Source organism: Adiantum capillus-veneris, chromosome 27 (genome assembly GCF_014529385.1).
Source record: "Adiantum capillus-veneris isolate H3 chromosome 27, ASM1452938v2, whole genome shotgun sequence".
Lineage (NCBI taxonomy): Eukaryota > Viridiplantae > Streptophyta > Polypodiopsida > Polypodiales > Pteridaceae > Adiantum > Adiantum capillus-veneris.
Window position 1 is genome coordinate 38325066 of NC_140957.1, and position 26774 is coordinate 38351839.

Consider the following 26774-nt stretch of genomic DNA (forward strand, 5'->3'; position numbering starts at 1 on the left):
CATCAGTTCTCTCTCTCTTTCTCATTTAAGTAGAGAAAAAGCGAAATTTGCGTCGCTCATCATTTTTCATTTTTTTTTTTGTAATAATCCGCTTCCGCGATTTTCGGAAATTAGGGTTTTTGGCAAAATTTAGGGTTTGTAGGAATTTTAGGGTTTCTGGCAGAAATTAGGGTTTCTGTTGACCGCCACGTCATCACTTTGTGACATCTTGTCTTGAATGTCGTCTCTTGAAATGCATTGATTGCGAAATGGGCAAGGCCAAGGAGCTTTGGGTGTTTTTCAGCGGTTTTGAAGCAATGGTGTCTCTCCAGATGCAATCACATACGATCTGGGCTGTCTTCAGCTGATGCGAAGCGAGGGTGTCTCTCTAGACGTCGTCTCTTGAAATGCACCGATTGCGAAATAGGCAAGGCCAAGGAGCTTTGGGCATTTTTCAGCTGATGTGAAGCGATGGTGTCTCTCCAGATGCAATCACATACGATCTGGGCTGTTTCGGCTTCGTATGGGCTGTTTCGGTTGATGCGAAGCGTGGGTGTCTCTCCAAATGCATGTTGTCTCATGGAGTGCATTGATTCAAGGATATGTCCAACAGGGTCAGGGTTAGAAAGGAAAAGAGTTGTTTTTAGTAGATGCAAAGAGAGGGCATCTCTCCTATGCAATCACGTACACGTGCACCTTGAAGGCATGTGGCATTACACAAGCGTGTCGCTGGGTTACACAAGGAGCACATGGATTGCAGGATATTTCCAAATGTGGCTTTTTGCAACGCATGCGAAGCGAGTGTGTTACTGATGGAAGCAGCAACACCCTAGGCTGCAGTGTCAAAATACAGTTGCGAGCTTCCATGGTCGTGTCTCCCCCCGAATGGCGAAGTGGGACAAACTATCTGGTACTTAGAATATGGTCATATGGTACCCACTTTGTACAAGGTCATACACCAATGAGATATGGGTTAAAGGTATTTTTTGTGAGCAATGACAAATCCAAGTCTTATAAACATCATGTGTGTCATGGTAAGAGCGAGCAAGATTTACTCAAGTTGGGTTCAAAAAATAGATTCAAGAGAAGTGTGTAGAGCTCCAGCTCAATATCTTGATCCTGTTGAAATAGCACGATTAAGAGTGCTATGCAGATAAATTCCTTAGCCTTTTTGGCAATAATGTAGACAAAAACTTTTTTTGTTTGAAATATGTCTCTTTAGTGATGTTCTTTTATGTAATCTGTGTGTGTGTGTGTGTGTGTGTGTGTGTGTGTGTGCGGGTGCGCGCAAAAGAGGGAAGGAGAAGAGAAAGATGCAAAAAGGATAAATATAACAGGAGTAGTCTCAAGGGGCCAAAGATAGAGTGAGACAAAAACTTGCATTTGAACAATGGATAAAAAAGTATCCGTAGGTTATTGGTGATAGTGTTGATCGTGTGTGTCATTTTAAGAGCGAGCGAGACCCGCCGGTAGGCGGGTCGCGTGAGCTAGTATTTTGTAACGAGAAGTCATCTCCAAGGCCTTTGCGCTTTGGGCAGCGAATGTCTTGTGTTGAAGAAGCTACCTGCGAAAGACAGAATAAAACCTACGACGTGAATCAGACAAAAAATGTCTTGCACTCATACGAGTCCTACGGTAGTCAACAAGAGAAAAGAAGCAGATAGATACATTCTACAATCATGCGCCATGTCTCTCATGCCACCCTTCCTGCAGTTTGATGAACATTCCCCCCCAAGTCACAGGTCTGGTTCTCATGGGCGTGGCCTTCCTAGCCTTCTGCATCATGCTCCTCTCCTCCGTTATGGAGCAGCGCAGGCCCGCCAACCTGCAGCAGCCCACCATCAATGGCAGAGATGAGTACCTTCACAACAACACAAATATGGCGCTTCCAAATATCACCATTAATGGCAGAGATGAGTACCTGCACAGCAACGCAAACATGGCGTCTGCAAATTGTATGCCTATCGTAGCACGTCCTCCTCAAGCTGCAGAGGCTTGGCTGCAATACATGCTCAACACCTGCCTGCGCCTGCTCCTGGTTCTCTTTCTCGTCGCTCTGCTATTTATCTTCTATTGCCTGGTGCGTCTCTCTCTCTCTCTCTCTCTCTCTCTCTCTCTCTCTCTCTCTCTCTCTCTCTGGTTTAATACGCATGTACATTCCGTTCCTCCCCCCGGCCCTTTCACCTTCTGACAAATTTGATTAGTTCTGCTTCGAGAACCTGCCTCCAGTGTGAGAGCCTAGAAGACTCGTCTTTGACTGTTTGCTAGACAAAGCAACTCATATAGGTGTCTCTCTAAAGACCGCCCAAATATATATATATACACCTCTCACGTGTAATGCATGCTCTTGAGACTTGCAGCAGATATTCCTTCTAACCTTTCATGTTTCTGTAGTCTACTCTTTTATTGAATTTTGTTTGAAGTCTTTGCTTGAACGTCTTCCTAATTGTCTTAGTCTCTTGATTCTCTTGGTCTCCTTTAGCAATTCTACTTTCAAATCTCAAGCCTTTTCCTAGCTTGATCTCTAGGCTTAAGGTCCCAATAACAGGAGATGCCCTAAAACAAGGACACCTTTTGCTTGATTTTACTCTATTAAATTTAAGTGTCATAATTGGGCTAGCATGGGATACGAGGAGATTATCAGAAGGGGTTTCTTTCATGTCAATATGACTCAAAATCACTACGTAAATTGGAAGATTGAATTGCCTAAGTTTTAATTTCCCTTTGTTCGGCCCTATGTTTTGAGTATCCTTAACTTGGCCCCTTTACCCTAACAACGGCTTAAGAGACCGTACGTTCTGTACTTCCAAGCAAGACCTTGGGAAGGAAAATTATTTACTAATGCCAATTAATTTTTTTGGAGCATTGAATATTTCCAATGGCTTATTAGGGGCATCATTACTCAAGTAGTCTTTTTTTTTTTTTCCCAACAAAGCAGAGAAGATTATATTATCCGAAAGAGGGAGAAAAAGTTACAATTGAACTGAGTACGATGACTGAGACGGGAGACTCTCCCACATTACATACCATCCTACATTACATACCATCCTACATAACAACGAGATCCATAAGTATGAGTATTCTTGACTTAAGTACATCAGAAATTCCCCTATGCCACCCCATATGCCCGCAGTGACTCGATCTGATTAGATAGCTTTTCCATGAAGTCTTTAGCTTTAGAGATTGCTTCATAGGTTTCTGCAATAGCTTGCATGTTAAACGCCGTCATGTTTAGAATTTCTTTTCTCTTCCAATTAGTCAGCGGCAGATCTTGCTCATCATCCGATAATCCCAGCAGAGTCTTTGCTGCATCTTCATTGATCCTATTCCGAATGTATTAGGTGTTGGACAGGGTAATTTTCAGCTTGTAGACCTGCAAATTAAAATCCATAAAAAGTACTCTCAGGCTTGGAGCCCGGTAAGTCTCTTCAAACACAATGCAGTTTCTCAGTTTCCAGATGATCCAAAGAAATTCAGCCCTAGTCCTATTCCAGTAGGTGGTTAATATGCCTATGGAGTCACCTAGCAAAAGTTGTTTCCAAGAGACTTGAGTGTCAAAACAGAGTTAAGAGGTACTAGAATCGTGGTTGATTGGGGACAGGTCATAAACAGATGGACCACCGACTCCACACTTCTTTTACATCTGGAGCAAATCCTTGCCGAGATGCCTGCTTTCTGCATTTTCTCCCCTGTCCAAATTGCTTTGTGTAGAATGAGCCACATCAGCACTGACTTTTTCGGTTGTATGTTTTTGTCCCAAAGTTTTCTGAACTTGAACCCCCATTGCCTGCGGTCCAAGCTTACATTCCATCGTCTGTTGAGGGTGATGTGTAAAGGTGGGTTAATGTCTTTCCCGTCTATCAGGGGATGTTGGAGCTTGAAGCCCCCTTTCCAACTAAATGCATTTAGATGGACTGAGTCTTTGATCAACACTTTCCAGCAGTTTTCCACCGGAAACAGAGCAATTCTAATCATGATAAGGTTGAGTTCCTAGGGTTGGAGAGGGAAGAGGACAAGTAGTTCTTCTCTAGTTTTCCATTTCTGAAGGTTAGAGTTCCATAGATCTCCCCAGGAAGAGATTCCTTTTCTGTGATTATAAGGGCAGTTTTTTGTTGTCTTTCATTGATGGCTGCTAGGGGGGGCAAGGGGCCACCTTACTGAGTCCAGTCTCTAGAGTTGTCATTTACCTTCAAATTGATTCTAGAGCGGTTCCTGCACCCCATAGTGAGAGCAACAGGTCGGAGCCCCTAGGTTTAATCATTTGTGGCCCGAAGAAGATAGTGACCCAACTCAAATTTGTCCAGTTTTTACATTTAACTAGTGAGAATAGGTGGAGTTTCTTGAACAGGAGGCTGGCCCATTCCTGTTGTTCCGGGTCTTCCAAAGCTCGGACGATCAACTTAACCGCTATTTTGTCTACCCAATTGGTCAAGTTTTTGACACCCAGCCCTCCTTTCTCTACTGGTAAGCAGCATACCTCCCATCGGACCTTGGCAGCACCCTTTTTGAAGGGATTGCCCGCTCAAAGAAAATTCCTATAATATTTGATTATCTGTTCTAGGTGTCCCTCAGGAGGTCTCCAGCAATTGAGAAAGAAGAGAATATAAGATGCAAGAAAGTGATTGATCACCAATACTCGGCCTGCTAATGAAGTCTGAAATCCTTTCCACCTTTTGAGTTTGGACCTAAACCTATCCATGACCCATTCCCATCTCTGTTTGAGACTGACCTTAAAACCAAACGGAATACCTAGCAACCTAAACACTTCCCCATCCTGAATAATTTTGCATCCCTGGTTGGTAAGCCAGACTGGGAGGGAAGATAGAGAAGCTCTAATGCCTGTTTTGCTGTGGTTGACTTTAGACCCCGATGCCAGACAAAATGTCTCCATAGCTTGCCAGAAATTCAGCAGAGTTCTTTCATCATTGCACAGCACTGCATTCGTGTCATCAGCAAATTGTGAGAGGCATTGCTGTTTTTCACTGTTAGGAAGAGGGACGCCCTTTATATTGCCTTCTGAAATGTTGCCTTTGATTAAGCAGTTAAGACCATTAGCACTTATTGCAAACAAAAGAGGGGCTAGGGGGCAACCTTGCCTAATAGACCTATTCAGTTCAAATACTTCTGATAAGACCCCATTAAGGGAAACTCTTGCTCTTGCATGACCAAATAGGGTGGCAACAAACCGGATCAGACCGGGCCCAAATCCCATTTTTCCCAGACTTTTCAGGATAAAGGACCATTCAAGGCGGTCATAGGCTTTGTCAAAGTCAATCTTGACAAATACATAGTCGATTCCCATATTCTCAGCATGATCAATGCCCTCCCAAAGGGATATGACCGCCTCAATGATCCTTCTCCCTTTGATAAAACCTTTTTGTTCCGAGTAGATCCACTTCATCAGGGCAGGTGTGATCCGGATTGCCACCACTTTAGCAAATATTTTGTAGCAAGTATTAAGCATAGTAAGAGGTCTCCAATTGGCAAGGTTTTCCCTGGCACCTTTTTTGTGCAGAAGTTTAATGATCCCCGTGTTGATGGAGTAGGGTAGTGTTTTAAATTTGTCTGCTTCCTCCCATACCTGAAGAAGAAAAGGGGAAAGAACTTCTTTGAACATCTGAAAAAACTTTGCTGGGAGCCCATCAATCCCGGGAGATTTATGAGGGGCTAGGGCGTCTATCGCATTCTGGATTTCTGAGATAGAAAAAGGCGAGTTAGCTTGCAGTTTGGTAGTCTCAGAGATAACTCTACACCTATGTTTCCACACAATTTCCCTTGCTCGACTGACTGGTTCAGAGAGCATCTCCTTGGGGCTAAAGAGTTGCTCAAAGTGGCCTTTCGTATAGCTGAGGTTTTCTTCTTCTGTCTGAATTGTACTATCTGAGTCAGTGAAAAGAGGGGTGGCCTCTCTAACATGTTTTTTCCTCAGCATTTTGAACATTTCTTTGGTTGGTTGGTCAACCTTTCCAGCCCACCACTCCCTAAAAAAAAACGAGGCATGTTTAAGGGCAAGATCTTCTTCCTACTTAAGCTTGGACCTTAATTCAGAAATAGAGTTCTGAATGGTTTCATTCTGAGGCCCTGATTCAAGCTCGCTTAGGGAGCTGTAAAGCTGGTCCCTTCTCTTCCTCCTGATCGAAGTGACCTCCTTCCTAAATTTGGAGAGCAGTTTTTGTGTTTCTTTGACTGCTTCTGACCACGCTGCAGCCGGGTTGTTAGCTAAAGAAAATTTGGACTGTCAAACCTTGCATATGGCCTCTTGAACCATCGGGATCTTGAAAAGGGCAGGGTCGGTGTGAAACCATTGGTTACGAATCTTTCCAACTTTTTGGTCGATTACGGACACCACTGGATAATGATCAGAGATGCAGGAGTTGTACTTGACTTTGCTTTTGACCCTAGTGAACGAGTTAGCCAGGGGAAAAGAAATGTAGCTACGGTCAAGACGGGCTTTCCTAGCATTCTCCCCTCTCGAGTAATTTTGCTAGGAGAAGCATCCCTCTTCTCCCATGTCCCACAGCTCAAGACTGTCTTTCAATCTGTCCCATGCAGCCTTCTCACTACCATTGAATACCGTGCCTTTACCAAGGAACCTGTCTAGAGATGATTCAACCATGTTGAAGTCGCCCATCATGAGGATGTCCCCTTTGACCTGAGACAATTCCTCCCATAACTTGCTTCTTTGGGCAGTAGATCCTGCAGCATACACCGAGACCAAAATGCATTTAACAGGCACCACGATACTAATAGCCACCTAGTGCTCCCCTCCTAGGACAATGGGCACCTGAGGGAGAAAGGAGTGAGGAACCCCTATCGAGGTGCCTCCAGATCCCATTTTGATGAGATGAAGAGAACCACTGTAATGATTGCGATATTTCGTTGAGTCTTCTGGTCAAGTCCTCACCCGTGACCTTGATCTCTTGAAGAGAAATAATGTCCACTAGATTGTCAGTAACCCAGGCTTTTATTTTCTTGGATTCAGTGGGGTCAGTAAGCCCCTTGACATTCCAAGTGACAACTCTCATCTATGCACCCGTTTGTCTTTTTTGGCTTTGTTGGCCGGGGATTTTACATTCTTCTGACTGACAGGTTCGTGAGTCCTCTTGTTGTCTTTCTGAATCTCCATAGGTGCCGGGGTTGGAGAGGGGGGAATGTTTTCCTTATTCGCTGCTGCAGGTTGTGGGGTGGCTAGATTAAGATCGATAAGGGAATCTTCGTCCATTCTATTCACCTGGGATTCTAATTCCGTAGGGAGAGATTCCTCAGCATCGGATTTGGAAACCTCTGATTCAAGCAACTCTTTTTCATCAAACCCATTGAGTGGAGCCAGTACCAAAAATCTGTTAGGCTGCCAAGTTTTGGGTCTAGGTTTTTCTTTATTCTGCTTCTGAGGAGAATATTTTCCTCTCCCGTGAGTGACCGTGGTGAACTTGCCTGCCCCTTCTTGCGGGCCTTGTTCCTTGCTTTCTACTGGTTCAGAAGAAGGAGCTGGGGGAAATTTAATCGGACAGTTTTGACATAGTGGGCTTTGTCCCCGCAGTGAAAGCACGCATTAGGCAAGTATTTATAGGTTATTTCTTGAATCGAACAGTTCTCCATCATCTGTAAAGATGTCAATGGCAGTGGGGAGATCCCTTGAGATGTCCATTTCTATTAGCACTTGGGGGTGCCATGAAGGGACATAGTTAGTCTTCTGTCTACCCCCTAGGACCTTACCTAAGGGGGCCCCAATCTCAGCTAAGTGGGCATGGTAATGCATCGGTAGGTTTGGGAATTCGACCCAGACAGGGTAATTGACTAAAGCCGAGTGTTCTGGGTTAAATTCTTTGTGCCAGCGAAAGAGACTCAGAGGTGAAGACCTAATGACCCACTGCCCATGGCTTAGCACAGAAAAAGCCATGGCTGCAGTTTTGAAGATGAACAGATAGTGGCCTTTTGGTGACGCCTGAATCGTTTCCACTTCTGCCTCTAAGGGCCCCCACTGATTTCTAATCCAATTTTTGAGGGACTCTACAGGGGGACGGGGTCCGGCTAGGAGACCTATCAGAGCCCTTTCTTCAAGATCTTTTTGTTTCTTTCTGATCTGAGAAGCAGGCAGAGTGACGAAGGGCTTACCTCCGAGACCTCGTTGAGAGCTTCCTCCAGCAGCTCCTTCGCCTTCTCTCCCGAAAAGCTCCTCGGGAAGCTTATCTTCTTGGTGATAGGGGCCTGGTTGATAAGCTTCTTCACCTCCTTCTGCAGCTCTTTGGGGATGGTATGACAAGGAGGGGAGACCATTGTCGCCTGTTGAGAATGACGCTTTGAGCTTCTGCGCGAGGCCATGCGGAAGCGTTGTCAGTACTTCGTGAAACAGGGCTGTCTTCAGCAACACATTTTCCTGCGGGGAGTTGTCGAGCACCAGGCTGCGATGGGGAAGGGGGTTGGCAGGGTGCCAAGCATTCGGGGAGGAAGAAGTGAAGTTGCATGCAGACTCGTGTGGAGAATACATGAGGGGACTAACGTAGTGGGCGTAACCTCGAGGGTTACGCCCCTGACGCGTCTTGTTAAGTCTAGTCTAAGGTTAGGCCATCGCTAAGACAGCTTAAGCTCTCTCTCTCTCCAAGCTCTCTCTCTCTCTCTCTTTTTCTCCACCACCCTCCTTCGATACTCAAGTAGTCTTTACAACTTGGCTGGGGATGTTGCATTTGACTTGCTTTCATTATGGAAGGGCAATTTCAAATTTGATGATCACCACCACATAGTCCCAATGTTCCATCCTCATTGGGTGGATAAGCAATTCTTAATATAATATAGCCTTGAATGGATATTTGCAGTCACAACTTCTTTTACATGGAATATCGCATCGCTATAGACATACACTCGAATCATGAAGATGTTGAATGCAAGTATCAAAATTTGTTAATAGAATATAATGATGTCATATATAATTTTGTTTAAGAGGGGGTCAAGAAAGCATTAGACCTTTGGCTCTGATAAGAGTTAAGCTAGAATAGTAGAAATAGGTGTAAGAGACACGACCGCTAAAGAACCCTAATATATCTGATTACCTACAACAGAGTAGGTACAGATCCAATTCCAATTACCCCAAACCCCAAGTCTAAATTCAAAACCATATAAAACTTGCTAAACCATGCTCTCAATCATCTCAAAGGCACACAATCTAAGTAGTATGCATGATAGTCTACCAAGTTGTAGATAAGTATTCAAATTCTCATTCCTGTTCTATAGATGCGAGACTTTTTTCTAGTATAAAAATAGATTTCTTGCTTGCTTAATTCTCAAGAAGGAGAAGACAAGGTAGATGGAGACTTTTCCCTCGCTTTTCTAGATGCAAATAAGAAAGGCAAAGAACTTGATGTTGATGAAGCCAATGACAAAGAAGTCCTCTGGCTAAGCTCTGCTACCTTTGAGGAAGATGGTTCATAGATGACCTACTGCCTCCACACCCCTGAAGACATTAGTAGATATGATTACCATCTTGGCAATTTTACACAACATTTGGCATGCTAAATTAGGAATTTCCATAGCTTGTCTAGAGTAGCCTTTGATGTTTGTAGCATGTAGGATTTTGAGGGGACAATATTCTTGGTAGTTAAGCACCAGTTTCCTTTAATCCTGTATTGTACTCCTAAGCTCATGTGCTAGCTAGAAGTCAAGTCCTCATGGTGGCAATCTAAAGAATGTGTCGAGTTGGATTGTGTTTGTTGCCTCCAATACTTCCTTTTGACTGTGTAATTGCTATAGTTCTTGAGGAGAAAAAGTGTGTCTTTGACCCTTTGCACCTTTGTCTTAAAACTTTGCCCCGAACAATTTTTCAACTCTTATTTAGAGATTTGTGCTTGCTCATGGGAAATCAATTAGTCTCTAGGTTCATATGGTTCATCATCCCATTCTCTTTGAGCTCGTAACTTATGTCAAGGCATCCTAGAAGTTTGAGCATAAATTTATGAGTAGAGGGCATTCAAAAATTGCTTCCAGGTTAGCTACACAATTTTGTTTTTGTCTTTGATGACTATGACTTGACCATATACACAAAATTAGACATAATCAATGCTATTTTCATTCAAATTTGGCAAAAAAATTCAATAAGATTAAGATAACATTGTCTACAAGCACCAAATTGCACAAGTCAAATTGAGAAAAAGATACATGAATCTCGATCCAACAATTTTTACCAATTCAACTTTTACTGATATAAGTTGGTTCTTGATGAACAGGTTCTATAGGTACCATTTGTGTGTGCATTGGATCTCTACTTGGGTTTTTGAGCCCCTTTTTATTACTTTCAAATTCTTGAGTGGAAAATTCTAACTTTGGCCAAGGTTGTAGCTTTTGAACTTTTGAGAAATTAGTATAGGAACACACTAAAAAGTAAATGTGTGCAATCAGTTTTTGATTAGGAGGTGGAACATGGATCAAATCCATGAATTTTGGCTTTTAGGGAGACTCAAGCACTTTTTTCCAAGCCTATATTGATAAATTTTAATGTAGATTTGAAATTAGAATTCAAGAGTTAGTCGCGTTTTTGCCTCACTTCCCCAATTACATTTTTTCCACCGACTTTATTAAGTGGTCTACTTTGGCCATTGTTTAGAGCACTTGTCTCCTTCCTTTGCTAGGTATTCTAGTTTTCACTATGCATGTGAATTAGAGCATACTCCTTCCAGTTCCAGCTTGTCATTCGGATTATTGAAATCCTTGGTATGCGTGTTAGAATGTTAGTGGTCTTACCCTAGAAATTTCTAGCAATGTTAGTTTTAGTATTCCACATGCACATGGCTCTATGTGCTTAGTAGACGTGATTCCTCAACTTCCAAAGCCGGTTTTGTACCTATCCCTAAATAGAAGTGTCTAGAATCCCAAGAGGATTATTATTGGCAATTTTTTGAGCCTATTCATAGGACTTGCATGTGTGGATGAGCCCAATAGATTAGGTTTTCAAGTTTTCGAATCCTCTTGCATAAATGGATTGTACAAGTGTTTTGACAAATGTCGCTACACTACAATGGGCATTTGGCAAGACATGCATGTAGTTTTAGGTTAGATAAATCTAATAAGCCATTTCTCATGTTAATCGGATTCTTGGATCGACAAATGTGCCTCGGAAAATGTGTGACAATTTGATCCAAAAACTTAGCCTTGGTCAAACTTATTAATAAATCATTTATACTATAAGAATTTGACAAATTTTTTGCCCTACTAAGCCTTAAGAGGATTATAACGTGCAAGTTTCACCTATAAAGGGAGAAACTCCTCTAGAATTTTTAATGAGTGGCAATAGTGCTTGCAATGGACCAGTCCTAGCATTTTTGCAAGGTCAACCAACAGCTACCTTTTTGCTCCAAATCAGCCCTAACATTTTTGGCACAATAAATCCACCCAAAAATTTCCACCTTTATCCTTAGCACTTGTAAATTTCAATAGAATAGCTAGCCTTGTCAAATTTGAGCCCTTTTTTAAAAAAGAAAATGGATTGGTGGATCTATCTTCTCTAGCTTCTTCTTGTGGTTTGGTACTTTGGCAGCCTATTGAGCCTTTTCTTGACGGTTCCCTTGCCCCATCAAATGCTCAGATTGCTACCCATCATCAGCATCATCAAGACATACATTTTCTGCCTTGCTTTACATGACATATTGGCTGCATATTTTGTACCAAGACTTGTGTTTTTGCAGACAAATTTTGGCCTTTGTTTCCTCTCACATTGGGAGCGCAAATCAGCCTCACATCCACCCCTTGAATCTCACATTTAGACGGATTTAGAGGTGCATCAAATCATCCCTAGAGGTGCTCCATCTTGAAGAGTTATTGAGGTGACATTCCCCATTCAAGTTAGTAGAGTCTACATGAGGTATTGCATGTGGGCCCATTCCATTTACGAAATCAAAAGCAAATAGCACATCGGCAATGGTGTGGGGGGCCCTTGATAGGGTTGGTTGGGGTTGTCATTCTCTGTTTCTCTCTCCCCCTTTGCATATCTTTACCTCTCTCTCTCTCTCTCTCATTCTCTCTCTTCAAGAAGAGAAGGAACCATCTCTCATGCTAAGTAGCCATCATTAACACAAGGAAATAAGTAAAGATATATGAAAAAAGTAAACATGTGTGGAAGTGTAAAGTCTAAATTTTGTCATTGTTTCAATTACACTGCACTTCACATTGGTACTAGAGCTTTGTGATTTTCACCAATCTGCTAATCTTGGAATTTTTTTTTTCCTCTGTAGCGTTTGAGTTGTAGCATTCTGCCCAAGGTCTCTTCTCTCACTAAGGGAGCTACATGAACTACCATTGCACGTAGAACCGTGCCCCTTAGACAGAGAAAATGCAAACACTTTATATTACAATTATGGTGCACCTACGAGAGAGTAGTTGAGTTAGTGTGCACGCTCAACCACCTCAACATAAAGAAATCCTAGCATGTATATTTATAGTCATGAATTCTTCAACATGATAGATTGCATCATTGAAGACATGCATTGAAAACATGAAGATGTTGATTGTGGGTATCAAGATTTATTAGCGGCCTATGACAACAAAAGAAGGAGACATCCAGATAAACCTATTAGCTTTTGTGTCTTGGAATTATTTGCACAACCATCTCTTCCTTCTGCTTGGATAATTCCATCATTCCAAAAGAGGCATTGCAACATCATTGATCTATACACATCTTTGGCAGTACATTAGGCCCACACCATCTACATCTTCTTAGAAATCAGTGATCATCAATTTGGAGCAAAGGTTTCCAATATGAGGCAACCACCATGGGACTTTGTAGGCATTGCAAAGACAAGGATTCATCTAGAGCTTCAATCATACAAAAATCTAGTCAAAGACTCAAGAGGAGCCTCTATCTTTGAGGAATGGCCATGGTTTGTTGGCATTCAAAAGGAAATATCCATCTTTATCTCTCATTTGGCATTACTCTCACCAATCTTCTCGTGTAGCACCATCATAGGCTGGCGGGTAACCTTCATGGGGATTGACGTTTGCATATATAGGCATTTTCTCTACGTGTATCCATTTGGTTTCTAGTCTCAAGTGGGGGTGGCAAAGGCTGGTTGCTAACCAAAAAGGGAATCATTGATCTAGGAGGCAATCCAGGGTTGGGAGTAGATGCATCATTACCATCCCTATCTTTCAGACATTTCCACATCACATGCGAGAGACTCTCTCTCAAAAGTAGCCTTGGAGGACATCATCTATAAGGCCATTCAATTGGAATCATTATATGTCCTGCATGGAGTTCGGTACCAGTACCTCACCTTCAGCATGAGGGGATGTCACGTGCACATGGCTCTCTATGCCATGTGGACATGCTTCATAAACTTTCATAGCCAATTATGTACCTATCCCTATATAAGAGTGTTCAAAATCCTACGAGATTAGTGTCAGGAAATAGGGCATAGCTAAGTAGATAATTGGGTAGTTTACTTAATGAGAGATAATTTTCACACACGAGAGATTAGAGAGAGAGAGAGAGAGAGAGAGAGAGAGAGAGAGAGAGAGAGAGAGAGAGAGTCCACACGATATACGTGGTTCACCCAATGTGGGCTACGTCCATGGGAAAGCAACCACTCAATGGATTTAGTACTTCAAAACAAGAAGTAGATTACAAAGGGGTTATGCCTTTTTGGACCTCCCACCTTGCTTCACTCTCACCACCTCACATCAACTTCACAATGCAGCACAATGCTTCATAATGCATTTTTGTGTGTAGAAGAGGCCTCCTTAATTTTATAGGCCAAAATGGTTGCCTTCTCTCATGAGAGACAGCCATGTGTAGCTGCCCTTGTGTGGCCGCCCTCCAATCGGACCACCCTCCAATCCGCCCATGTGTGGCCACCTTTGAGAAGACAAGTCCTCCTTTGAAATTGGTCACTGGCCATTGACTACCGGCCACCGGCCAACTGATCGATCGTTTTTTAACCACTTTCTGGCCGCCATCCGGCCATAATATTCCGGCTTTTCTCGAAACTGCCCGTGAAAATTTTGGTTTCCGACGAGTGATTTTTCTTCACGCACAATGGCTTCTCCTCATAACGGGGGCCTTACAAATGTGCATTTTTAATACAAAAAATTACAAGGGGTAAATCAGGCTCCATCCTTAACAATTAGTACCAAAAATTTTGTGAGCTTGTTTGTGGGATCTACATGTTCAAATGTTAACAAGTCCAATTTAGGTTTTTTAGTTTTGGAACCCACTTGCATAAATGGATTATACAAGTGTTTTCATAGATGTTGCTACAGTACAATGGGCATCTGCATGACGTGCATGTAGTTTTAGGTTAGAGGAATTCAACGAGTCATTCTCTGCATCAATCAGATTCCTAGATTGAAAACTGTGCGACAATTTCACTCAAAACTTAGTCCTGGTTAAACTTAATAATAAATCATTTTAATGATTTATTTTATAAGAATTTGATAGAGGTTTCATGCTACCTAAGCCATAAGAGTTTGATAGAGGTTTCATCCTACCTAAACCTTAAGAGTTTTATAATCTATAAAGATTCACCTATAAAGAGAGAAAGTCCTCTAGCGTTTTGCATGTGTGTGTAGCGCTAGCAATAGAGGCAACCCTATCATTTTTGCAAGAGTATCCAACAGCTAGCATTTTGCTCCAACTCAACCCTAGCATTTTTGGCTACAAATCAGATACCAGTTTGCAACTTCAGCCCTAGCACTTGCAAATTTCAATAGAACAGTCAATGCTTTCAAATTTTGGCCCCTTTTCCTTGCCAAAAATGGATTCAAATTGTCTTCATTAGCTTCCCATTGTGGTATGGTACTTTGGTAGCCCATTAACCCTTTTCTTGGCCATTCCCTTTTCATATCGAGTGCTCCCATGACTGCCCATCATTGCTCATCAAGACCTTTAGTTTCAAACATGTGTAAAGGCTGCCCATCATTGGTTTCATCAAGACCTTTATTTTCAAACATGTTTTACACGACAGATTGAATGCGTACTTACTATGAGATCTACATTTTTCCAACACGTTTTCAGCCCTTGTTTCCTCTCACATCGGGAGTGCAATCAACTCTAGGTCTACCGCTTGGTGGCCATCCGCAATACCACATTGAGATGGATCAGAAGGTGCATCAAATCAGCCCTAGAGGTGCTTTATCTTGTAGAGTTACCAAGGCAACATTCCCCATTCGAGTGAGTAGAGTCTTCACTTGAGGTATTTCCTCTGTGTACATTCCATTTACACAATAAAAAACAATGCCACATCAACAACAGAATGGGTGGCCCTTGAGAGGATTGGTTGGGACCCCACTGGAGTGTCATTTTCCTTTTCTCTCTCTCCCTCTACACACTCTCTCCCTCTCTCATTCCCTCTCTTCGGGAAAATAAAAGAAACCATCTCCCATGCTAAGTAGCCATCATTAACACAAGGAAAGAAGTAAAGATTTGTGAAAGTGTAAAATCTAGATCTTGTCTCCATTTCAATTTCTCTGCACCTAACATAGCAAGGGTCTTTTACGAATTTTGATAGATGTTTGTGCATTGTTTGGTTCATATGTCATCTTCCCACTAAGTGACTATCTGGTACATGAATTGAGATCCATAATTCCTGATCGAATGTAGTCTAATTTGTACCATGCATTCCTTGGTAATTGAATACCATATTTAATTAAATTGTCATTAATTTGGTGATTTGGGACCACTTCTACCCCAAATTCGTTGAGTTGTCTGCGTAGGGTTCTCATATTGGTTAGCTTGGGTGGTCTTTTCTCTAGATCATAGAACTCATTTTTTCTTCAAATGTTCTCTTCTAGTTATTGGTTTCCTCTGTTCTAATTTTGCAAAGGTGCATGGATCACGATTCATGTTCTAATAGCTTTTGCAAAACTATTTTTTGTAGTTTGTAAGTGCTATGGAGAGATTCCTTTTGATGGTAGGTGAACATAATTTGGGCCCGCCTAGCCATCCCATGCATGGATTCCCCTTTCTAGTTGATGTGATCTATGTTGAGATGGATCTGGGTCCCTCTATCAGTGCATGTGTATTTGGATCAATTGCAATCATTAAGCATCATATTAGGAGCATAACATCGGCTTTGGTGGGTAATAATGGCTAGGGTGGTCCATAGCAAGAAGGAGAAAAGCAAGTTTCTCTAGACAAAGAAGCTTTCTCTCTCTCTCTCTCTCTCTCTCTCTCTCTCTCTCTCTCTCTCTCTCTCTCTCTCTCTCTCTCTCTCTCTCTCTCGTCATCACAAAAACACACAAAAGTGAATTTGCAAATGAGCCTAGAATCAGTCTCTTTGCTTATATCATTACCTTTTTCTTGAAATTCATCTCGTGCTTTCACATCTTTGGTCTTATTTTGTTCTTTCAATTACTTTCAGCTCAAGTAGTTTGCAATTCAAACAATTGATAATTAATTATGTACTATCATTTTGACTCTTTGTGCTAGATTTGATTGGGCCCAAATTTTACGCCCTCCAATTTTTGTCCATATTTGATATGCCTCCCATATGCTTAAAGTTGTTTTCTTTATAGATATCTTGTTTGCTCTCAGATTTTGATTTCAATCTTTGTAGGAGATGATTATTAATTTTTGACAGTTGTATATAGACAGTGGGTTTGTGGGGTTTTGGTTGAGGCATTTTCTCATGGAATATTGTCCATTTCATACTCTGTTGTGGCTAAGGGAACTTCATGTGTTTGACCATTGAAAATAAACTATAGAGAGTATATGAACCACATTTGTGTAGTTTCGAAGGTTTGCATCCAGGGTAATCCAAGTATTAAGGCTTTATTGATATCTTTGTCGACCATGATGTATAACTGATATGGGCATTGAATATCATTTCCAATGATGGCAACATTCACACATCCCATACTAACCATAATGCCTTAATTTGCAGCCTTGCGAGTAAATACGATTGTACGATGAAAAATAGGATTTTTGGCCATGCATTGCCATGAGGCGCATAGACACGACCAAAACGCAATGTAGAACTCACCTTTCCGAGCAAATTTTTTAGCCGACAACATGCATTTGGAGAGGGATCACCCTCCAATAGTTCCTTACCCAAGTACATAGCCATCCATGCACAAAATAGGCACATAGCACCTTTGCACCTCTTTGATCATTAGCCTGCCTCCTTAGCATACCTGGCTCTACCAGCAAACCATCTGATCCAAAAAACGCATTTGACCCTCCCTCCCAACCATGTTAAGCGGAGCTCTTCTGAGGGGAACCCCGTATCTTGAACACAACACAATGTATAGCTGCACTAACAAGAATACTTTTCAACCATGAATTGCTTAACTCCATTGAAAGCTTGGGTATATCGTAGGAATCTCCTGAACATCTGCCATAGAACATGACTCCTACATTGGAAGCCCTTCCATCATTGGATCCATGCTCTCCTTCACCTCTTCTTGGCACTCAATCCCAGCATCATCAAGCCCTTCTTTATAAACTCACCCTTCAAGGTCCATCAACACCTCAGATTGCATTAGGAAGAGAATGGGGTCTAGGAGGGCCTTTTTATTTGGCAGTTAAGGAAGTCAAAGCTCTAGTATTAAGAAAGCAATAAAAGGAGAGCTTTTGAATTCAAATAGGCAAAATGGCTAGTTTATTTGAATTCAAAATTTCCCCCCAAAATGAAATTTAAAATCTAGCGCAAAAACTACATCAAGTAACATATCTACAGAAAGAGCTCGGCGTGTAGATTATAGATCTATAATCTTCGCTCGAATTGGAGATTGAATGTAGGACTTATGGAAGGCCAAAAATCATAAATTTTCTCACTTGCATGTCCACTTCTGTAGGCTTGGATTTCTCCACTTGGACTTCGTCTAGCACATCGGTTGGCACTTTCTCCTACTCTTTCAACACATCTTTCACGGTTTTATCCACATGTATAAGATCAAATTCCTCACACCTTGAGTAGAAAGAATTGGTTTCTCACGTTTTAACAACATCCATAGAACTACTATCATCTAATTTTGCCTCTTCCTCTGTCTCAAGATCTGGGATTTCCTCCACCTTCACTACTTCAACTTCATTTGCAAACCGCACCTTTTAATCTCTAGCATATTTCAATGGAGTTTGACCAACCATGCCTGAGTTTGCTTGTGCATCTCCTACCCGATCTAGAACCACTTGTACTTTTTCTAGGACTGGAGCTTCTTTGATGGGCATCCTTGGCATCAAAACCACTCCATCTCTTTGTAACTATAGAACCCTTGGTTCCTCTTGCACTTGCACTTCCCTTTTCACCAACCTTGGCTTCACTTCAACTCGCCTAGGCACCACACCATTTGACCAACCTTGTTTATCTTGTCGCTTCTTCAAAATCTTCTTGGTTTGTCCTCTTTCCAAATTTACCACTTTCGCATACCGCACATGCCCGTCCACTTCAACAGGTTATCTCTAACCTCTTCATGCACGCAATCCATAAATTTGCTAAATTTCATGTAGTCAAAATTTTGTGTAGTAGTTACCTCCATAAGCTGCCTACAAAGGGCCTCAAATTCCCACTCGAATGCTTGCAAATTTTAGTCTAGGCTTTTCTTCAAACCATCTATCTTTTGCTTTACTTCATGCAACTGTACATCCTCTACATATTGGTGGTTAAAAGTCGCTTCCAAAGTTATCCAATCCACCTTTTCTTTATCTTGTAATCCATCGTACCATCTTTTAGGTTTATCACTGACGAAGAGAAGAAAAACTTGAGCTGCGCCTTCTTCTCTTGATAATCTTCTCTCCAGTACAAATAGACCATAACCCTACAGCCAGCTCTCCGCATCTTCCACCCCAATGAAAGTAGGAAAACATGTCTATGCCATCTTTTACAACACCTGCTCTTCAAAAACTGCACTCCAACAACTCCAAAACCACAATTTCACCTTCAAATTGGAGCAATCAAATACTCCTCTATGGGGACACTAGAAGTTTACGAAATTGAATGGGAACACACTCAAAAAAACAACACAGATGTCCTCTATAGCCCATGGTAGTCACAACACCCTTGTCCACTAGAATTTCACCATCAAAATTGCACATCACGGCAAGAACACCACCGGTTGCGTGCATACCAATGCACACATGCTTCACACGATGAATTGATAGCATACCATACTAGTTTTTTCCAACTCGAGCAATTCCACAATGCACACCTCTCTCTTCTCTCACACACATAGATTACCCAGGGGCCACATACTCACACACACCGGAACCAAACCCTTTGAGTAGAGCAAAGATGATAAGGGGGGAAAGGGGGAAGAAATGGCACAAGGTTTGGCTATGGTTTGCTTCAATTTTGGCAAAAAAACACTTTTTACAACAGCCATACAACTTGGCTCCACTTGCTCGGTCACTGCAAGCCCAAAAACTTATTTTGGCAACCCTTGATGGTGCCCTCTCAGTCTTTGAATCTTTCTTCTCTTGCCTCGCTCCTGCAGAAGCTCACCAAGAGCTCTCCACCATGGAGCTCTCCTTCTCGCAAGAAACCCCTAAAAGACCTTCTAAGAACTCACCCAACTAGAAAACAATAGACCTCTATATGGGTGTGGGAAGAGCCCCCTATTCTTGTCAAGCCTTCCTTTTTCTAACTTTGCCTTTTGCATGTGAATCCGCTCTTGCTATTTTGGGCATGCTTGCCCCCCACGTCACTATGTGAGCCAATTATTGGCCTTTCCTTGAGGCCCAAACCAGAGCAAGATCCATCCCTACGGGAGCCATGACGGTGCCATTGGTGCTCCACCATTTACTCTTAAAAAATATGTGGTCGGGGAGATCCCTTCATTGGGCCTACCACATGAGCACTGTCATGAATTTCCACCCATTGGCATTTACCACTGTTGCACTTCCGCCCTGCCAAAATGGTCCCGAGCACCACTCGACTACGTTGTCATCTCAGTCCATCCCCACCTTAGGTAGTGCTAGTGAATGGCCACCATGGCTCATGGCCAAGATCTCTCTCTCTCTCTCTCTCTCTCTCTCTCACACACACACACACACACACACACACACACACACACACACACACACACACACCTCATCACTTGGCCCTCAATGGTTCCCCTTGAGCTTCAAAAACAACATAAAAGATTTTTTTTCCCACATATTCAAATCATTGCCATTTACTGCCTTGTGATCGGACTCTTGAGCCATGAAAACCAAGTCAAAGATGCAGTTGTCAAATCCAACTTGTACCCTCCCCGTTGCATTTGGACTTTGTCGAGCCCGTCAATCGAGGTGATCCAAATTGTAGAAAATCATCTATCCCCGCCAGCTTCAACTTCTTGTATCTAGCTCGTGCGGATTTTGTTTGTCAAGCGGTCAAATCCTTTGGCCTTCATATACCCCATAATTTGCATACAAACCCTTGCAAGGATCCAAAAACCACAAATGGCACACTAATCAAGGCAACCAAGCTGGCACAAAATTGGCCCCCCGGTGAAACTTCAACATGAAATATCTTGACACCCATAACTCCGATTGTCAATTTGAAAAGACTGACATGATCCACTCTTCAAGAACTTCATCCATACAGTTTAGGATCTTCCTTGCCAAATTTGTACTTTGTACTTGCTTCACTGCCCATGACTGCACCTGCTAGCCCTTCCATACTTGCTTGTGTCGTCTTCTATGGTCGATACGCTTTGGCTGCACATACGTTATTAGAGTGGTTTACTAAATAGGGAGAGACAATTTTCACACACACGAGAGAGAGAGAGAGAGAGAGAGAGAGAGAGAGAGAGAGAGAGAGAGAGAGAGAGAGAGAGAGAGAGAGAGAGAGAGCACAATATACGTGGTTTACCAAATGTGTGCTACGTCCATGGAAAAGCAACCACTTAATGGCTTTGCACATCAATCTTGAAATAGATTACAAAGGGATTAGCAACCCTTTATGGAACTTCCGCCTTGCTTCACTCTCACCACCACTTCACACTTCACCAACTCACACACCCTTCAATGCACCTTCATTGAAATATTTTGTGTAGAAGAGGCCCCCTTCTATAGGCCAAAATGGGTTGCCCTTTCTCATGAGAGACGGCCATGTGTAGCCACCCTTGTGTAGACAAGTTCAAGTTGAACTCTCCCATGTACCTATGTGTAGCCACCTTTGTGAACACAAGTCCAAGTAGAACTCTCCCATGTGTCCATGTGTGAGCCATCTTTGTGTAGAAAAGTCCAAGAGAAGTCACCCATCGGCCATAGATTTTTGACCCCCGACCATTGACCATTGATCATCAACCATTGAATTTTCCATCTTCCATTGACTTGACCATTGGCCATTGACTATTGACCACCAACCAACAGACCATTGACTATTGACCAAGGTCAATCGGCCATTGACTACCGGTCACCGACCGGCCATTTTTCAATCACTTTTTGACCGTCGTCCGACCAAGATATGTTGGCAAAAAAAAAGAATTTTTGGGTTCTTTTGGCGAGTGATTTTTCTCATGCACGATGGCTTCTTGTCAACATGGGGGCCTTACAAATGTGCATGTTGAAACTAGAAATTACAAGGGGTGAATCGGGCTCCATACTTAACAAAATCTACGGAGTTCATCATCTTTTATTGATAGGGTATACATGAGTACTAGAGAATCAGTTACTAACTCAAAGAAGTTTGGGACTATTTGATTCTCTTGCATTATCATCTTTCATAGGATTCAAAAAAGATGAAAGAAACTTTTTAAGTCCACTTCTTATTTCCAAAGGCTCATTCTGGTCTTGGGCCCTTTGCTAATGGATGCATTGTTTCCAAGCAACATCCTCTCTTTTTTATCTAGTATTCTCCCAACAATCTGTACTTTCACTAACAGTGACTACAATTCTAGCCTAATGTCTTTTATATAGTGGTATGAGGGATGGTTTCCTAGAAGAATTTCCAACTGCAACCCTACAACCCCAAACTCCGACATTCATTATTGCATGCACAATGGTGTTCGTCCCAACTAGATGGTGGAAACACATATATCAATGAATGTGTCTCTATCCGTTTGATCAATCTCATAGGTAAGGATAGTCATTTAGAAGGGAGAAAATAACTTACCAAATATATTTACCGCTAAGTTTCCCACCATGAGTTTCTTCTATAAAGCCTGCAACATGTCAAGTGATGTTTCCCTTATAGGAGAATTCACCACAATAGTTTGTTTAGATGCGATAGCTTGATCAAGATTATTTAGAACTTCACTTGTAGCTTCTGGTGGGGTTCCTGGCATCATGATCACTTTATCTGCCAAAATCCCCTAGGTCTTACAACTGACCTTGTAGTGTTGTGGATAGTTATTGATGAAACTATATTTGTTTGAGCTCCGAGCGGGTTCCAAAATTTCTTTTGTAATCTTTTCCTTCCTTGATGCTGGCTAAGATTCGTGGCTTTTGAGAAGGAATTCCTTTTCAGCATCGGGATATAAAGCAACATAAAAGATTGACATTGAATGACATCAACATAAAAAGGAATTCTATTGGCCTCCACAACCACTTCCATGCCCCAGATTTTGAGTAGAGACCTCTCATTTAGTTGAAATAGATACTTGCCAATGATATGATGAGGTACATAACATTTCTCTTTCACTGGTTCAAGTAGCTCGTCAAGTTGGGTTGCATTCTCATCTATACTAATGTGCATGGATTCTGACAACAATTGTCCTTGTTTTCCTATAACAGGCTTTGCATAAAAAATGAGGACTCACTTGAAGATGATGGCGATGCAGAATGTGAGTAAGCTAGTGTGTTGAGGTGTGCAATAGTATCCGGGGAAGGAAAAGGTGATGCAAAATCAATTGAATAAGGCAAAGGGGATGCAGGAGGAAGCTCTCCAAAAGAAGGCTCAATGCACACAGGAGGTGAAGGAATGCACATAGAGTCATGCACCCTCCTCATGGTAATCCTAATTTGGGCGATGAATGCTCCACTCTTTTTGTACATTGATCTTATGCCCAATTTAAATGAAGTGTCCTCCATGCATTGATCCATAATTTTTGTAATGGATATTGATGGGATACTAAAAAATATTTGGTCTTCAATGCACTGCCAATGGCCATCATAAGAATCAGATACCTTCAATTTTTTCCCAATTTGGTTTTGGTGTTTAAAAACATTTAGATCCTCACCAGTATACTACCCTTGAGATGCACCAACTACTTTTGTTTTGATAATGAATAGATCCAATGTCTGATATTCAAACTTAGAGTCTTGCTTGTCTTATTCTTTTGGTGCTGGAGGTTTACCTGATCTAGAGTAATATAGATTCATCTTGGTCCCATTATAGAACCATGGAAGTATCATTCTAGATAAATCTCTGAGTTTGACTTTGCCATTTGAGAATACCCAATCCACCTCATATGGTCCTGACCAGACAATTTTCAGATTAGGTTTCCCTAGTTTCAACCTGTATAGTAACACCAAGTCTCCTTTCTTTAATTCTCTAATCTTCAATTTGCTGTCATGCCAATACTTCCTTCTCTATCAAACCACTTCTTGTTCCAACATTTCCCTCTATCTAATCTCATCCAGCTTCAACAGGTCATATAGCATCCGCTTCAGCATCAAATTAAAATCCATGTCACGTTCAATTACCATCCTGAGGTTGGGAACAACGAGCTCCATAGGTGCAACTGCCTCTATACCATGCACCATTCAAAATGGAGTCATTCTAGTTGTTATTGATCTTGTGACCTATTTTGTAAGTCCACAGTGTTGTTTTAAGCTCCTTCTTTATGATCTTGGTCAAAATAGCCTTCATAGTCTTATAACTGCTCTTGACTTTTCCATTGTATCTAGGATAATACATTGCGGATTTCTAATGCTTGATGGAGAAGATTTCAATCAAGATTTAGATTTTTTTGTTGATGAAATGAGTTATGAGTTCCCTAGTCTAAAACTATCTTGATTGAACAACCATATATGTAGACTATGTGCTCATACACGAACCACGATATTGATTTTGTTGTGTTGTTGGGAAATTTTTTGGCCTCTACTCATTTGCTAAAATAGCATGTGGCCATCACAATATACCTACTCTTCCTTGGGGGGTGTCACGTGCACATCTAACCCTATGTGTACATGGACAAGCTACTTCATGACTAGGGTTCAATTCGGTTCAGTTAACCTAGCTTAGGAAGTATTCTGGCACTTTTGTGAGTCTGTTCGTAGACCGTGCATGTCGAGGCACTTAGAGTAGTTGCATATCCTCTGGTTGCACACAACATGATCATCAGATTACCATTAGAACCCATCAAGAACATTTTTGCAGTGCACAGACCTATTTTTCCTATTTTAGCCATTTTTCACTTATTATTAATAAGTGACTTTGTTGGGAAATTGGGTAGGGCAATTTGACTCAGGCAATATATAAAAAAAACATAGCGCTAGCACTTTTTGGCAGAAGAGACAGCAGAGACCACAAGTCTGATAGAGTGCACCTTTTTCCCCGCGAACGGATCAGCCCTAGCGTTAGCAGATTCTTGCAAATCTGCAGCGATCAATTTTCAGCTATACAACAGTCCATCATTTTCAGATTTAGACCCAGATTAGCCAGAGTTTATGTTTTCAGTGTATTTTCATCGCATCGTCATAGTCGCCGTCGTCACCGATATAGAGGCAGAATCCAGCAGATACAAGATTTGCAGATTTCAGCCCTTAGCATTTTTAGTTTTCAGTCTGCCTCGTCACCGTCCTCATCGTCATCAACATCGTCGTCAAGTTCATAGCATTGTAGAGATTTGTGCAATCAATAGTAGACCACTCTCGCCATAGAAAGTGGGCCTTTCAAAGGAGGGTTTGACAACATTTTGGTGTCGTATTCTTCTCTCTCTATCTCTGAGTCTCAGTACCTTCATTCACAATGTCATTCACTTTGTTTGTGATCATTTTCACTTTCTCACCAAAGGAACGAAAGGCTATCCCTTCCATAAGTAAAAGGAACCCTTGAGCACAATTCGGAGCACTCATCTTGAGCAAAGTTCAACATTCACTCCCACAACACCTTACATTGGTATCAGAGCTTTGGCAGTGTTCTATATCACTCAAGGAAAGAATCATAGAATTTTTTTTGCTTGTTGCGGTCGCATGTAACCCAAGAGTGACAGGAAAACAAGGAAAAGAAAATCCTTCTCTAACACAGATTGCAAGCTAAAGAAGAACTCAAGAACCTCAAGACCTCAAGAACCCAAGAACCACAAGAACCCAAGTTCCTCGTGAACTTAAGAACCCAAGACTTCAGTGTATGGTCCTCACCCAAAGCGGAATGGATACTTTGCATGGAGGTGATGAGCATGGAAGTGGTGAAGAAGAATTTTCCCGACCAGGAGGTTTTTCTGACCCTCCCCCTTCTCCATCTATGCCAAGGATTGAACCAAATTCTATGGAGGCTTTGGTCAAGACGATGATGTATATGAAGTTACGACAAGCCGTGCAACGCGCTGTCTTGGAGCGCAAACGCGAAGAAAGAAATGAAGAATTTTGATCGTAAACACGATGAAAGAAAGGCAAAATTTGATCATGAACACAAAGAAAGAATGGCAGCCATAGAGCGTGAGCGCAAGCAAGCACGCTTGGCGGCCGTAGAAAGAAAAGCAGAATTGGATCGCGAGCACAAAGAAAGAAAAGCCGAATTGGATCATGAGTGCAAAGAAAGACAGTTAGAGCGTGAAGCGCAGAGAGACCAACTCATGCAACAATTGGTCCTACTATTTTCTAATGTGCAAGCGCAGATTGAACAAAATAAAGAGAAGGAGACTGTCTCAATCTTGTCTTCTCTAAAGCACGCCACACATGATTTGAATGATAACGATAAGCATGATGATTTTCATGTGATCAAGATGTGATTATTCACAAGCGGATCAGCCTGGCGACAGCAGGATCCATAGCGTTTTTGGACGAGCCTAAAGCCCTAGTGTTTTATAGATTTCAGCCTAACGACATTGCGACATGATCCTTGCGGTAGCAGATCTTCACCACATTGTTTCCCCCGAGACAGATCAGCCCTAGCGTTAGCAGATTCTTGTTGCAAATCTGCAACGATCAGTTTTTAGCCATACGACAATCCATCATTTTCAGATTTAGACCCCAGATCAGCCAACATTTTGTGTTTTCAGCCCATTGTTGTCCTGTCATTGTCACGCTGTTATCACCGACATAGAGTCAGAATTCAACAGATACAAGATTTGCAGATTTTAGCCCTTAGCGTTTTCAGTTTTCAGGCCGTCTCATCTTCGTCCACATTATTGTCGACATCGTCGGCAAGTCCATAGCATTGTAGAGATTTGTGCAATCAATAGTAGACCTCTCTTGCTACAGAGAGTGGGGCCTTCGAAGGAGGGTTTGACAACATTCTGGTATCGTATTCTTCTCTGTCTATCTTTGATTCTCAGTACCTTCATTCACAGTGTCATTCACTTTTTTTGTGATCATTTGCACTTTCTCACTAAAGGAACGGAAGGCTCTCCCTTCTAAAAGGAACTCTTGAGCATAGTTCGGAGCACTCATCTTGAGAAAAGTTCAACATTCACTTCCGCTGCACCTTACAGGGTGAGCTTCTTGAATGGACCCATGAATTCTAGAATCCACTTCATGAAAATCTCCAATGGTTGTAGGGTGGTCACAAGCTTCATATTTGCTACTGTGGGCCTTCCCCCTTGTTGGCTAATATCGAAGGTTTTGCAAAATTCCACTACATTAGCCATCATACTTTGCCAACATAACCCTGGTTGTAAAAAAAATTTGTAAGTGATTTCGATAAAAAATGTCCCCTTTAGCTCCCACTATGAGCCTTTGTAATGCCACCTACATTCTTCCTTGCATAGGCACACATCTCCTAAGTACC

At 41.9% G+C, this 26774-nt stretch overlaps 1 long non-coding RNA gene and 1 pseudogene across 1 annotated transcript in view; one reads left to right on the forward strand and one right to left on the reverse strand.

The window, feature by feature from the left end:
* Positions 1-22944, forward strand: part of LOC147421800 (uncharacterized) — a 36781-nt gene extending 13837 nt beyond the window's left edge. Inside the window, exon 3 of the long non-coding RNA XR_015186800.1 lies at positions 22616-22944. This is a non-coding gene — a long non-coding RNA (uncharacterized LOC147421800). The remainder of the gene's footprint in view (positions 1-22615) is intronic.
* LOC147421801 (uncharacterized) lies at positions 3089-8337 on the reverse strand (annotated as a pseudogene).
* Positions 22945-26774: the final 3830 nt, after the last annotated feature.